Source organism: Eriocheir sinensis, unplaced genomic scaffold (assembly GCF_024679095.1).
Source record: "Eriocheir sinensis breed Jianghai 21 unplaced genomic scaffold, ASM2467909v1 Scaffold121, whole genome shotgun sequence".
NCBI lineage: Eukaryota > Metazoa > Arthropoda > Malacostraca > Decapoda > Varunidae > Eriocheir > Eriocheir sinensis.
Window position 1 is genome coordinate 345,335 of NW_026110530.1, and position 14,666 is coordinate 360,000.

At 37.4% G+C, this 14,666-nt stretch overlaps 1 long non-coding RNA gene across 1 annotated transcript; it reads left to right on the plus strand.

The window, feature by feature from the left end:
• The first annotated feature begins 665 nt into the window (after positions 1–665).
• Positions 666–4,318, plus strand: LOC126989555 (uncharacterized). Its single transcript, XR_007743428.1, has 3 exons — positions 666–891; positions 1,817–1,932; positions 3,889–4,318. It is a non-coding gene; the product is annotated as an uncharacterized LOC126989555 (long non-coding RNA).
• Positions 4,319–14,666: the final 10,348 nt, after the last annotated feature.

The window sequence follows — 14,666 nt, forward strand, 5'->3', positions numbered from 1 at the left end:
TGTATAAGAGATGTGAATAAGAATGTGCTATTTACGCATCGCTTATCAAACTGCTTAGCCTTCCATCGTCTGTTAAGTAGGCTATTATCGTACGTCATTTAGTCATTCGTTCATTCGCTTATTCATTCATTCAGTCAGTCAGCCAGTCATTTGTGTATGTTAGGTATGTATTAGTGGGATCTGGTGGGTGTATTTAGAGTATGTATTAGGGTATGTATGGGTATGTATGTGAGATATGTATTAGGGACATTGGTGGGTGAATTTAGAGGTAGGCTATCTGGTATTTGTATTTATAGATTATCATGGTATGTGTGTAGGGGTATCTGGTATGTGTATCAGGAGTATATGTTGTATTTGTTCTCTTTCTGGCTGGGTGTATGGGTGATTACAGGTTGTCGGATCACCGTACAAGTTGATTTTACAAGCCAGTTCCCCCTGAAGACTGGCCCGAACAGTCTCCTCACATCAGGCTCAAGTTCAAGTCCAATACTTTTCCTCTAAATTAAGATTCCTGAAATGCTTTAATGTATACTTTTCCCCCTCTCCAAGTATAGCTTTGAAGATGAAGTTTATTTGATGTGAAAAGATGTGAGGAAAAATTAATCAGTCCGGCTACTTTGATAACAGGAAGTGAGTGGGCGGGTGGTTCGCCTGTTTGAAGCAGTCACGTGTTCGAATCCCTGCTTCGTCCGGTGCGGCGAGACTGGGGAAGGAAGGAGGGAGGCAGAGACGAGCCGGACACGGAGGAGGGAAGGCGTGTGGAGGTGAAGGAGGGGAAGGATCTGAAGGAGGAACACTTACCATAACCACAACTACCACCACCACCGCTACCATCACCACCACCACCACCACCGCTACCATCACCACCATCATCACCACGAGTCTGCCAAGGTGATAACGGACAGGCAAGTGATATATGAGCATCGTCATGACCTCCTTTAAGTGTTGAGGGTTGCAGGCGTGACGGTTAATTAATAGTTGCACATACCCGTTGCTTCTACAGTGTTCAAACTATATGCAAATTGTTGAGTGATTAAGTAAGATTAGTGGCCAGGGACTCAAACCCTTGACTGCGATAAAAAGTTCAACGACGATGCTAGTTTACCTCTTCTACCAGGCTTTTTATAATCATTTCATCTTGTATTTTATTGTATTTGTGTGTGACTTGTTTAGATGCGACTTGGCTAAAGAAAACGGGGCCAACCAGGGACAGGGGTAACTATGTAACAGGCGGATGGTTGTTAGTGGGGGACTCAAGTGGGCAGTTTTAGGGGTAACTAGGGGACAAGCACAGAGGAGGGAGGGGGAGGGGGCACAGGGCAGACATGGAGAGGGAAGGGTGAGGATAATGGGATAATAGCTAAGTAATGGAAGGGTAACATTTGGTAATTGAATGAGAGGGTAGGAGTACTAGAGTAAGGAATGGAAAGGAAAGGTGAGGAATGGAATGGAAAGGTGAGGAATGGAAAGGAAAGGAGAGAAATGGAAAGGAAAGGAGAGAAATGGAAAGGGAAAAAGAGAAATGGAAAGGGAAAAAGAGAAATAGAAAGGTAAGGTAACGAATGGAATGAATAAAAGAGATAAAGCATATAGAGAAGACTTAAAAACGCAGAGACTGTATTTCCAGCCCATAACTCATACACAAGGCCATTATGTAGAAACGCACCTCTAGTAGTAAAAACAAACAATCCAGTGCAGTGAGGTCATCTTAGTAATGAAGTGCAGGGTGCGGGGCTGTCCGGGTTTGCAATCAAGGTTTTTCTGCGTCTTTTTTGGGGTCCTCGAGTGTGCGGGTAATCGGGCGTCCGTATTTCAGAGCGATGCAGTGGGAGGCGGAGCGGGAGAGGGAGAGAGAGAGAGACGCCCGCGGGGTACGACAGAGAGAGACAAGAGGAGGAGAGGATGAACGCGAGACGGAGAGGATGAAGTAAGGTGAGCAGTGACGAGGAACAAAGCCAGCCAGTCAGTCAGTCAGTTAGTCAGTCAGTCAGTTCATCTATTCATTCACGCAGGCTTATTCATCCATTCAGGTATTCATTCATGTGTTCAACCATTCATTCATTTATTTAACCTTTTTTTTTTTGCTTTTATTCATCCATTCAGCTATTCATTCATATATTCAACCATTTATACATTTATTTATTTCACCATTCAATCATTTTCTTTGCTTTTATTTATTCATTCATTCAGCTATTTATTCATGTATTCATCCATTTATTCATTTATTCAACCATTCAATGTGTTTTTCTTTGCTTTCATTCATCCATTCAGCTATTTATTCATGTATTCAACCACTTATTCATCCATTCATTGTTTTTCTTTGCTTTCATTCATCCATTCAGCTATTCATTCATGTATTCAACCACTTATTCATTCGTTCATTCATTTATTTAACCATTCACTCGGTTTTTCTTTGCTTTTATTCATCCATTCAGCTATTTATTCATGTATTCAACCATTTATTCATCCATTCAGTTATTCATTCGTGTCTTAAACCATCTATTCATCCATCGCCATCTGTTCATCTGTCCATTTTATATAGTCAGATGTTTGTGTCGGTTAAGTTAATATTTTGAGGTCAGTTTATTACCCCATGTCGTATGTGGTACTTTGGGTTTATTTTTGTAGATGTTTCTTTTGGTTTTGAATTTGAGTTTATTTGTGTAGTGGTATCAGGTTGTATTTTCACCAGGCTAAGGTAATGTGAGAGAGGAATAGTGGGAACAGGGAAATTTGGAGTAAGATATTGAAGATAAGACAGTGAGAGGAAGAGAGGAGGTTGAGAGGAAGAGAGGAGGTTGAGAGGAAGAGAGGAGGTTGAGAGAAAGAGAGGAGGTTGAGAGAAAGAGAGGAGGTTGAGAGAAAGAGAGGAGGTTGAGAGAAAGAGGAGGTTGAGAGAAAGAGGAGGTTGAGAGAAAGAGAGGAGAAGAGGAAAAGGTTGAGAGGAAAAGGAAGAGGTTGAACGGCAGAGAAAGAGAGATGGCATTAAGAGGAAACATACAAGACTTATACAGCACTCGAACCTGTTTTAGAGTATTTATCATCAGCGAGACATATTAGAAACTGGAGTAACACGTTTCGACTGCCGGGAAATGATGTCGTTAGGAGCTGTCATTTACGGCAGGCAAATCGCTTGGGCCGGTAATGAAGTGCACCGTTTGGCCGCTCAAGGTTGCAATCAAGGTTTTTGTAGGATTTTGTATTGAGTCGAATCCGCCCAGATAGTCATTCAAGTCTATATCAGAGCAACTCAGCGGGAGGGGGAGAGAGAGAGAGAGGAAAGGATGCTGGAGGTAGAGAGGGATGCTGGAGATAGAGAGAGGGGGAGAGATTGGAGGCATGTAGGAAGGATAGTTAATGTTTGAGGTCATTGTTTTCTAAGGATTTTTTTTTTTACTTGGTACATTTTTTTAGGGATGTTAGTACACCGTTTTGCAGGTTTTTATGCCAATTGTCCTGTTCGAAGGAGGGAGCTTGATGCCTATTACCACTATAATCTTATTTTTCTCAACTTCAAGGGCAAAGGGGTGACTACTATTTATTGATGCCAATTTGCTAAGAGAATTTGACACCAATTGCCACAACAGTGTAAGACAATATTGAGGACTTGTCCATATAATGATTTGTACATAATTCCCAAATATATACGAATCATGTTATATGGACTGTCTTAATATCTGTAAAATTCTCTTTGCAAATTGACATTACAGTTTTATAGGCCCTGGAGCCCTTGATACCACTGTCGAAGATACCTCAAAGAGTCTCCGGAGAAAAACTGGAAGCTTAAGTTACTGAATGAAACTAGTGAATGAGAAACTAGAGGAGTGTCCCAACAGTTTATTAGATTAACAACTTTACACAATGAATAATATTCTTCTTGTCCTGCAGCTCACGACCTGCACTGCTGCCTGGATGGAGAAACCTTGCACACTGCCGTCGGAGTCAGCACTTGTCATTCACTCTGAAAAGATAGGTAGCATTTTTAGATGGTGGTGACCTGCGCTGTCATGTGTATGCTGTGTACACTGAAATATATATATACTTAAGCCAAAGCCAGACGTTTCTTTCTTTTACAACCTGTTATCTGGTGTATCTCCAGAAACTGTTTAAAGTATCATTGACTTGGTAAAGGTGATGTTGGGATCTTGCATTAGTTATGTATAATTCCATGACAAATCACATCGACGTCACTTAACTTAGTCATGGAAGTTATGAAGGATCTACACAAGTGGCTTGAGAGCTGCTGTAATTCTTATGTTAAATGGACAGTAAATCCAAACTGTTATATCACTGCTATTTCAACTCACTAAATAAAGGAATAACAACCTCACTTGTACTTCCCATACTTCTGCACAGGTCCATCCAAGCCTTCTGGTCCCCTCTCTCTTGGCCTTCCTCTCTCATCTTGGTGGTGGTGAGTCTCTGGCGTGCCAACATCTGGAAGGGCAAAGTATTATGAGACGCTGATTCTTTTTTATATGGGATAGATGACAGACCAAGAATTTTATTTTCGATTCTTTTTTATATGGGATAGAAGACAGACAGAACTTTTTTTTTTTCGAGAGGAGAATTGATTGAGCGTTCATCTTGGTGCTGCAACTACTGGGTTATAAGACACCAAATTTAATACAAAACTATTATATTCTAAAACAATATAACCGGGAAAAAACACCAATAAAACCATATAAAATCGGTTAAAAGCATGATAAAAAATAAAAGTAAAAGGAGGCTGAGGACGCTGGTTCGAGTATTATTTTTTTTATTTTTTTTTTAGCAATCTGCCTCTTCTAGATATTATACAGAAAAAGCACTGATATTTGAAGTGAATTTGAAATGTTTGAAAATTTATATAGCTAATCCAAGTTCATGAGTTATATATAATATAAAACGGTTCAAATTTTCACATGTATTGCTAATGAAAGAAAAAGTATGTATTTTTCTTATCTCTGACTTTTAATTCTACATTCCAAGCAAATTTATCTGGGAAATGTTAAAAACTACACTAACTAAAACTAAATTATTATAATGAAAATAATTTGTTAGTAAAATTATATCCTCTCTCTCTCTCTCTCTCTCTCTCTCTCTCTCTCTCTCTCTCTCTCTCTCTCTCTCTCTCTCTCTCTCTCTCTCTCATCTTTATAGTTGTCTTCTCTTTCCTCTTCCTTCTCTTTTTCTCTCCCTCTTCTTCCTCCTCCTCTTTGTTTAGTCTCTTCCTCCTCGCCTTCCTCTTTTTCTTCCTCTTCTTTCTCCTCCTTTTTTGCCTCCTTGTCAAGTCCAAACAAGCCTCTTGCTGACCTAAGAGTTGGTAAAAATATATTCATCTGATGTATATATTTATTTTCTCTCTCTCTCTCTCTCTCTCTCTCTCTCTCTCTCTCTCTCTCTCTCTCTCTCTCTCTCTCTCTCTCTCTCTCTCTCTCTCTCTCTCAAATAAATACGAATAGAAAAAGAAAAACAAAAACAAAAGAACAATTGAAGGTAATTTCTCGGAGTGGCTGAGACATCGAGAGAGAGAGAGAGAAAAAAAAAAGAGAAGAGAAGAAAGAAGAGCAGAAGAGAAAAGGGAAAAAAAGAGGAAAGAATAAAAGGGAAGAAACTAAAAGAAAATAAGAAAATAAAATAAAGGAGAAGAAAGAAGAAAAGGAGAAAAAGAAAAAAATGAATGAGAAAATAAATGAAATGAAGTGAAAAGAATAGAAAATAAAAGAAAAGGAGGGGGTAAGGGATAGATATTCAGAGTATGTGAGGAGTCAGGTCAGGCAGTTTGAAGCTAACCAATCACATTACTTCTCCCGTCGCGTCCTGAATTTCCATTGGCCGAGCCCCGCCAGTAAGAGGAAGGACAGTTGGGCGCAATTGTGGAGCGTAAAGAGAAATGGATGAGGAAAAACAGGATCTCGAGTTACTGAAGAAAACAAGAAGACAGGCAAAGAAGAAGGATGAATGTGGTAATGTTTATAGAATGTTTAAAGAAGAATAATGGTGCAATTGTGGAGTGTAAAGAGAAATTGTGGAGTGTAAAGAGAAATGGGAGGAGGAAAAACAGGATCTCGAGTTGCTGAAGAAAAGAAAACAGAATAAGAACGTAAAAGAAGAAGAATGATGAATATGGTGATTAAAGAATGGGAAGATGACTAAAGAAAAATATTGGTGCAGTTGTGAACAGTTAGGAGAAATGGCATTGGAAAAACAGGATCTCGAATTGCTGAAGAAAAGAAAACAAGAAGACAGGCAAAGAAGAAGGATGAATGTGGCGATGTTTATAGAATGTTTAAAGAAGAATAATGGTGCAATTGTGGAGCGTAAAGAGAAATGGATGAGGAAAAACAGGATCTCGAGTTACTGAAGAAAAGAAAACAAGAATACAGGCAAAGAAGAAGGATGAATGTGGCGATGTTTATAGAATGTTTAAAGAAGAATAATGGCGCAATTGTGGAGCGTAAAGAGAAATGGATGAGGAAAAACAGGATCTCGAGTTACTGAAGAAAAGAAAACAAGAATACAGGCAAAGAAGAAGGATGAATGTGGCGATGTTTATAGAATGTTAAAAGAAAAATAATGGCGCAATTGTGGAGCGTAAAGAGAAATGACAGAGGAAAAACACGATGTCGAGTTACTGAAAAAAAGAAAAAAAGAATACAGGCAAAGAAGAAGGATGGATGTGGCGATGATTGAAAGGATGGGAAGATGACTAAAGGAAACAAATAACGAAAGTAAAGAAAATAAAAAAATAATCATTAGGGCAGTTATGTTGAAAGAATGGGAAGACGTATAAAAGATAGAGGAAAAATACGCAAAAAAACAATGAAGGACAATAGAAAAATAAACGAAAGTAAGAAAAGATAAATAGGGAAAGAATGACGGAAAAAAGAAAGAAAAAAATGAAGTAAGAAAACAAGAAAAACTAAAGGAGACGTGAAAAGTAAAAAAGTAAGAGTAATAGAAAAAAAGAGAAAGAGAAGGATAATTAAGAATATATTAAAAGAAACGAAAATAAAGGTCAGAGAAGAAAACATATACAAGTATTTAACAGGTGTATAAAAAACAAATGAGAAGATAAAGGAAAAAAAAAGGAAAAGGATAATGATTAATACACTGAAAGAAAACAGAGAGGAAAATGAGAGAAAAATATATACAATGCAGCTTAACATGTAAAACCCAATAATTGAGATCTGGGAATAAAGAGTATGAAGGGAGAAATAAGAATGAAACGCCAAATATAATGAAAAATACAGAATAGAGAGAAAAGGTGTTTAAACTAGGGAACGAAATTAGAGGAAAACAGTGGAAAAAATATTGGTGCGTGTTCTTTTAGGAAATCAAATTATGAGTTTAATGAAAATAGTCCATTCTCTCTCTCTCTCTCTCTCTCTCTCTCTCTCTCTCTCTCTCTCTCTCTCTCTCTCTCTCTCTCTCTCTCAAACTACAGATGGAAAACAGTGAACGAAAAGAAGAAAAAGTTGAAAATATGATGAAAACAGTTCGCGGTAAAGGAAAATAGGAAAAAATATGTATTGGAAGTAATCGTTGCCTTGACTTCTCTCAGTACCTTTTGGTATTTTTGTGGTTCAACTTGTATCTGCTTTGGTAGCTTATCATAATAATAATAATAATAATAATAATAATAATAATAATAATAATAATAATAATAATAATAATAATAATAATAATAATAGTAATAAAAGAAAAATATTGGAAAAGAAAAAAACATTTTGGAGTACTTGGGGAAAAATATATTACCTCAAAAAACAAGAATATAGAAAACTCAAAAAATAAATAAATGAAACCAAGAGAAAGTAAAAAAAATAGGAAACCAAACAGAAAATAAATACTGAAAAAAAGAAGAAAAATCAACAAATATTTTAAACTTTGGGAAAATATTAACTAGAAAAACAAGAACAAAGAAAACAAACAAACAAAAACACAGGCTACAAAACAAGAAAAATATCAACATCTACATTTTTAAACTCTTGGAAAAAACATGAACTTGATAAAAAAAAAGAGGACAAAGAAAAAAAAAAGACAGTAAACCAAAGAAGAATCCGATCCTACCGTAAAAGTTCCAATTCTATACATCACACATTTTTCTTTTTTTCCTCCTTTTTTTCCTCCTTTTTTTTAATCACTTTGTAGGACCTTGACGACACGCATTAAATAAAATAAAAAGTCTACATTGACGTTAATAATACAATAAAACATTACTTAATTTTTCTAAAGATTTTTTTTAATGAAACGTGAATGGGAGAACTATATTTTTGTTTTTTGTTTAAGAATTGAAGAAAAAATGTAATGAGAGAGAGAGAACTATTGATGGAGGTAAAAGTGGAGGAATGGAGGAAAACAGAGAGACGTGGGGAGAGGAAGCATAGAATTGTGGAGGAAAAAAGGGAGAGGAGGAAGAAGAGAGAGAGAGAGAGAGAGAGAGAGAGAATAAAAAAAACATGTCCCAAACTTGTCCAATTCATCAAGGAAACGAAGCATGGAAGAAAAAAAAAAGGAAAAAAAAAACAGGGAAACTGATACATATGAAACTTTACTGCTATGAACGGAGGGGGAGGAGGAAGAGGAAGAGGAAGAAGAGGAGGAGGAGGAAGAGGAAGCAGAGGAGGAGCAGCCACACGCCTACATACAAGAGGAAGAGGAGGAGGTAAGAAAATATGAAAACTCTGAAAGGAAGAGGAAGAGGAGGAGGAGGAGAAGAGGAGGAGGAGGAGGAGGAAAATACATCTAAACGAGGGAAGAATAAAAGTGGAAAAGCTTGAAACTATGAAAGCAAGAATAGGACGAGGGAGATAAGAGAAAAGAGGAGGAGGAGGAGGAGGAGGAAGAAGAGGAAGCGGAAGATAATTTATGAGCCAGATAAATAAAATGGTAGATATATACGAGATGGGAAAGAAAAATATAAAACTATGGAAGAGGAGGAGGAAGAGGAGGAGAAGGAAGAACATAAAGAAGTGAGATTAAAGTAGAGGAGGAGAAGAAGGAAGGAAAGAAGGAAGAACAGGAGGAAGGGAGATTGGAGTAGAGGAGGAGGAAATTGCACTGGAAAAGACAGGGAGGGGGAAACAGATGAAATGGAAGAGGAGGAGGAGGAGGAGGAGGAGAGAGGAGGAGAAGGAGATGAGAGAGGAGAGAGGAACAATGCAAATTTATGAGCCGAGCAACAAACAGACACAGAAAAGATTTGTGACCACCACCATGAGAGAGAGAGAGAGAGAGAGAGAGAGAGAGAGAGAGAGAGAGAGAGAGAGAGAGAGAGATTATCAACGCTACTTATCTTTCCCCTTTCTCTCTCTCTCTCTCTCTCTCTCTCTCTCTCTCTCTCTCTCTCTCTCTCTCTCCTTCCTGCCCTCCTTCACTGCACCCTCCTCCTCCTCCTCTTCCTCCTCCTCCTCTTCATCCTCCTTCCATCACGGCTACAAATGAGATAATAAAGGGTCTCAAAAATGTCCTAATGGGCCTAATGACGACGAATTTGGGACGATAAATTCCTCGGCCGACAACACCGATACACAACTCGGATATATATACACACACGAACCCCAATTACACGACCCGAAATTAAGGACGGAGGAGGAGAAAGAGGAGAAAAAGGAAGAGAAAGGAGAGAAAATGCGAGAAGAGGAAAATAAGAAAATAAAGGGAAAAGAGAAACGGATAACTCAAGGAAATGAAGGAAGGAGAAAGAGAAAGGAAGAGAGGAAGAGAGAAAATGCGATAAGAGGAAAGTAGAAAAATGAAGAGGAAAGAGAAACGGATAACTCAAGGGAAATAAAGGAAGGAGAAAGAGAGGAAAAGGAAGAGAGGAAGAGAGAAAATGCGGGAGAAAGGAAATATAAAATAAAGTGGAAAGAGAAACAAGAAAATGAAGGGAAAGGGATAATAGAAAAAAGGGAAATAAAAGGAAGAGAGAGAGGATAAAAGAAAGAAGAGCAGGAAAGAGGAGAGGAAAAGAAAAAAAGAGGAAAGAGAATAAAAGGGAAGAAATGAAAAAAAGGAAGTAAAAAGAAGAGAAAAGAAAAGAAAAAAAAGGAAGAGAGAGAGAGAGAGAGAGAGAGAGAGAGAGAGAGAGAGAGAGAGAGAGAGAGAGAGAGAGAGAGAGAGAGAGAGAGAAAAAAATAATAAAAAAGTCTAGGATTTATTGACAAGCTGAAAAATATTTGTGCTGGGAAACAGAATCGCGGAAGTTCGTGGAAAATAATATATAAAAAAGAGAAAGGTTTGTGACAGAAGTAATTAATCATTGAAAGTTAAGGAAAGTAAAGACGAATAAAGAAAAAAATAATGGAAAATAATAGAAAAAGAGGGAAAAAAGGAAGATGAATGTTGGAAAAAGCGAAAGAAGAAAAGTAAAAGAAAAGGAAAGAGGATGAAGTATAAAGGAAAAAACTAAAAAAAGGAGGAAAATAAAGAAAATATGAATAACGAAAAATAAATCCAATGAAATACTACTTCGTTAAATTCTGAATAAAAGTAACTGAACAAAAATGACTAGAAAATAGATATACAGATTGAATGAAAAAAAAAAAAGCGGATAAATAGATAGTATAAAAATGATGAAAGGAAGGGAACGAAAAGGAAGAGAGAGAGAGAGAGAGAACGTAGAAGAAGGTAGGAATAAGAAGGAAAGTTAAAAGGGAAAAATATGAAAGAAGGGAAATAAAGGAATAGGAGATGATTTGAAATCTCTCTCTCTCTCTCTCTCTCTCTCTCTCTCTCTCTCTCTCTCTCTCTCTCTCTCTCTCCTCTCTCTCCTCCTCCTCCTCCTCCTCCTCCTCCTCCTCCTCCTCCTCTTCTTCTTCTTCCTCCATAAAGAGCAACATGGTGTCTCCTCTTCAATGGAAACTTAGTGATAGAGGAGACCCCGTGCATCTTCTCCTCCTCCTCCTCCTCCTCCTCCTCTCCCTATCAGACATCTTTCCCTAATCATTCTCTCCTCCATCTCCTCCTTCACCCTCTTCCACCCTCCTCCTTCTTCTCCCCCATCAATACTCATTTACCGACCTCTCCTCCTCCTCCTCTTCTTCTTCTACCTCTTCCTCCTCCTCCTCCTCCGTCTTCTAGTCTTCTCTGCGTAACCTCAATCACCCCTCACAGCTAGTATCTTCCTCACTCTTCCTCCTCCTCCTCCTCCTCCTCCTCTTGAATTTATCCTCCTCCTCCTCCTCCTCCTCTTCGTCGTAAACTATAAACCAGCAACGTATTTTCTCCTGAGTGGCTAGATCCTTCCTCCTCCTCCTCCTCCTTCCTCGCCAAAACAAGATAAAAAAAAAGTATATAAAAAGAAAAAAAAACATCAAATCCCTTCCCTTGTTTGCGCTCCTTTGCAATTTCTAAACTCGATGCTGAGCTGTATTTATTATTTTTGTTGCTTGTTTTTTTTGTTTGTTTTTCTTTTTTTTTTTTTTGGGGGGGAGGGAGTCTCGTTTGGAAGTTCTGCAAATGGATTAGTTTATTTTTATTTTTGTTTTAATTTTTTGGTGGATTGTTTGAGATTTGTAAGGTTGATTTTTTTTTTGTGTGTGGGCTTGAAAATTAAAAGCACTATTAATTTATTAGCATCAGTATTGAATCAGTTATGCAATCAGTTATTAGTTATCACGTTATTAGTTGTCTTTAGTTATGTTTTTAGTTATCATCAGCTATTAGTTATTAGCCAGTTATAATCAAATCAGTTATCCAGTCAGTTAACATTTATTAGTTATCAAATCAGTTATAATCAATTCACTTATCAAATCAGTTATCATTTATCATTATCAACAAGTCAGTTATCAAATCAGTTATCATTTATCAGTTCTCATCATTTATCATTATCAACAAGTCACTTATCAAATCAGTTATCATTTATCAGTTATCATCATTTATCATTATCAACAAGTCAGTTATCATTTATCAGTTATCAGTTATTAAGTCGGTTATAATCGATTCAGTTATCAAATCAGTCATCAGTTTTATCAGTTTAGTTTTCTTCCTCAGTTTATTTTATTATTGGTTATTTACGATTTTTTCTCCTTTCTTTCCTAGTTTAATTATTACCACCCTTTCCTCCTCTTCCACTCCCTTCACTTTTTTGTATTATTGGTTATTAAGATTTTTCTCTTCCGTTCTTTCCTCGTTTCATTTTTATCACTTTCCTCCTCTTCCAATACATTCGATAAACTGCTTGTTCCAAATTTATCACTTTTTCCTTCCGTTCTTTTCGTTCCATTTCGTTTTTCTTGTTATATTTTCACTTTTACTTATCTTCCAATGCATTTCAATCTTATACAAATTATCACAAAACTTAATGACCTTTACGCACTAATTTTGGCTCTTATTACCACAAACTACCATTCTCTCTCTCTCTCTCTCTCTCTCTCTCTCTCTCTCTCTCTCTCTCTCTCTCTCTCGTTCTATTTAGTCTGTGTGTGTGAGAGAGAGAGAGAGAGAGAGAGTATTCCTACCTTGTTCTCCTCCTTCGGCGAATTTTTTTTTTTACTTCTCTTCCTCTTCCTCTTGTGTTCCTCTCTCCGACCCTTTCCTCTCTTCTCTTCATCTTCGTCCTCTCCTCCTCCTCCTCCTCCTCCTCCTGGAAAGTTTCACCAACCACATTTGTCTTCCTTAGCTGCGGTGACGGGCGAGGAAGAGGAGAAGGAGGAAGAGGAGGAGGAGGAGAGAAGAAGAAGGAGAAAGAAGAGGGAAGAATACGTCCACACTCCACTTCTTCTTCCTTGGAACTCTCTCTCTCTCTCTCTCTCTCTCAGTACTTGATTCGGAATATGAACTCGAACTCAATGTCTCGGAGCTTCGAACACTTTGATCCGACTACCACTGAGCCTAAGATGATTTTGCAGTGCTTTTAGCGTTCTCTCTCTCTCTCTCTCTCTCTCTCTCTCTCTCTCTCTTATCGGCTGAAGATAAAATGGAGTTCCGCAATTTTATCTTCTTTTATGTCGTCTCTTCCTCCTCCTCCTCCTCCTCCTCTTCCTTCTTCTTCTTCCTCCTTCATCTTCTTTTCCTCCTCCTCCTCCTCCTCGTCGATATTATTCTCTTTGTCGCGAAGCTCCAAAACAGGACACGAGACCGAACTTGCGATTCACGAAGGTTCGCTCTCTCGTGTTTGTTTGCTCTCTCTCTCTCTCTCTCTCTCTCTCTCTCTCTCTCTCTCTCTCTCTCTCTCATTAATTCTTTACGTTATTTTTTGCTATTATTCTTTCTTATGTTTGATCCTTCTCCTCCTCCTCCTCCTCCTTCTCTTCCTCCTCCTCCTTCTCCTCCTCTTCCTCCTCCTCCTCCCTTTACAAGGAATCCAACTGTCTCACCAATTTTACTTTGCATTCTTTTTTTTTTTTTTCAGAGGATCGAAACTTATCTTGTTATCACCATTCTCTCTCTCTCTCTCTCTCTCTCTCTCTCTCTCTCTCTCTCTCTCGTTGATCGGGTTCATTAGCCGTTTGATGTGATTAGTAATATTTTTTTTTGGGGGGGTTGTTTCAAAATGTTTTACGCACCGACATATATTTTTGTGTGTGTTATAATTAAATGAATAAAATAGCGTTAGAGTAATTAATTAACATATTACGAGGTTTATGAATAGACAGACGCAGACGGACAGAGAAAGAGATAGATAGACTGATAGATATATAGATAAGTAGACTGATAGATACTTACACAACTCAAAAGATAGATAATATTGATAGATAGATAGACAGACACACAAATATATAAATAGAGAAATACGTAGATAGATAGATAAATAGATAAGGTGAAAGGGAAAGAAGGAGATAGAAAGGAAGAAAAAAAGGAGAAGAAAGAGAAGGGTAGGCTATTATTGAAGAAAGAATAATATAGCGGAAGGAAAAGAAATAGGTTGATTGATAGATAGATAAGTAAACTGATAGATACTTGCACAGCTTAAAAGGTAGATAATATTGATAGATAGACAGATAAACAAATAAATAAATAGAGAAATAGATAGATAGATCAATACATATGGTGAAAGGGAAAGAAGGAAGATAGAAAGAAGATAAAAAGAAAGAAAAAAAAGAGGGAAGAGAAGAGTATTACTGAAGAAAGGATAATAGAGTGAAGGAAAAAAAAAAGAAGGAAGGAAGAAATAATGTAATAAAGTTAGAGGTAGATAAATATAGATGGATAGATAATGGGTTTGATGCTGCTGATGATGATGATAATGAATGACAACTATACTAATGACTATACACATGACTATTCACTTCCTAGGCCTAACGATCGTAACAACCTAATGACCCTTACCTAACTATCAAGCCTTAGAACCTTATTGAACCATATAACACAAAAAACAACACCTTCATCCCCTTAAAATACCCCCAAAACCTCAATTCACTAACAAACTCTTCCAAAACAACCAAAACAACAAAAACGATCGTAACAACCTAATTACCCTAACCTAACTATCAAGCCTTAGAACCTTACTGAACCATATAACACAAAAAAACAACACTTTCATCCCCTTAAAATACCCCAAAAACCTCAATTCACTAACAAACTCTTCCAAAACAACAAAAACAACAAAAACGATCTAACAACCTAATTACCCTAACCTGACTATCAAGCCTTAGAACCTTATTAAACCATACAACACAAAAAAACAACACATTCAGACCCTTAACCCCCCCCTCAAAAAAAAAAACACTACAAACACTTCC